The 978-nt window shown below is 45.7% G+C and overlaps 1 pseudogene; it reads right to left on the bottom strand.

Moving 5' to 3' along the window:
• Positions 1–388, bottom strand: part of LOC114631526 — a 1,331-nt pseudogene extending 943 nt beyond the window's left edge.
• Positions 389–978: the final 590 nt, after the last annotated feature.

Below are 978 nucleotides of genomic sequence, written 5' to 3'. Positions count from 1 at the left end.
CACATTGACCGTCTGTAGATTTTTGAATGTGGTAACAGGCACGTAAGTTACCAACGTGTAGAGCTTGTTTGGTGAATCCTCATCTTCATTACGTTTTCTAGACAAACATACTCGGATGCGATATGGAACATTCCTTATTCCCTTGGCCCAGACGGCTTTATTAAGCCTGGTATCAATGCGCACATCTGGAGTCCCCATTTCCTTCATGGCAAACTTTCGAATTTCTTTGAGTGCCCGAGGAGCACGCTTCTTGAAGCCTACTCCATGGATGCGCTTGTGAATGTTGATGGTGTATTCTCGGGTCACCACCTCGTTGATGGCAGAATGGCCCTTCTTCTTCTCGCTACCCTTCTTTGCGGGAGCCATTCTGCCGGGCCCAAATTGGAAAGGAAGGGCGCAAGGAATTGTGGGATGGAAAGTAGCCTTACAACTTCATCACCTCTATTCTTATCCTTTTCTTTTCTTTTTTTGAAAGTCTACTCTTTTATCACTATGAATGCATAGTACCTTACTATAGCTAGTCGTCATGCACCAATTGGATATGAGAATTTATTTCTCCTATCTACCTGGAACTCGGCACCCACTGTGACCTTCCCCTCCCCTTCACTGTCAGGACCCCACCACTCTACCCCTTGGTCTGTGTCAGTTTCCAGAAAGTACCTTCACTCACTGAGCAATCTGACCTGCCCATGCAGGTTTTATACTTCTCTTAAGTTTTATACTTGTCTTATTTATGCTTACTGTGTGTCTGTCCAGTCATGGTCTTTTCCGCCTAACATCAATGATAGTCTTTCCTATAAGCCAGGCAAGGTGGTGCGTGCCTTTAATCCCAGCACTCAGGAGGCAGATGGATCTCTGTGAGCTCAAGGCCAGCCTGGTCTACAGGGTGAGTTCCAGGACAGCTAGGGCTACACAGAGAAACTCTGTCTTGAAAAAATGAAACAAAACAAAATCTAGCCCCAGTGACAGCTTATTCCT

The sequence above is a fragment of the Grammomys surdaster genome, unplaced genomic scaffold (assembly GCF_004785775.1).
Source record: "Grammomys surdaster isolate TR1022 unplaced genomic scaffold, NIH_TR_1.0 363, whole genome shotgun sequence".
Classification (NCBI taxonomy): Eukaryota; Metazoa; Chordata; class Mammalia; order Rodentia; family Muridae; genus Grammomys; species Grammomys surdaster.
Note: the sequence above shows the minus strand (reverse complement) of the source record. Positions and strands in the feature narration are given on the sequence as shown.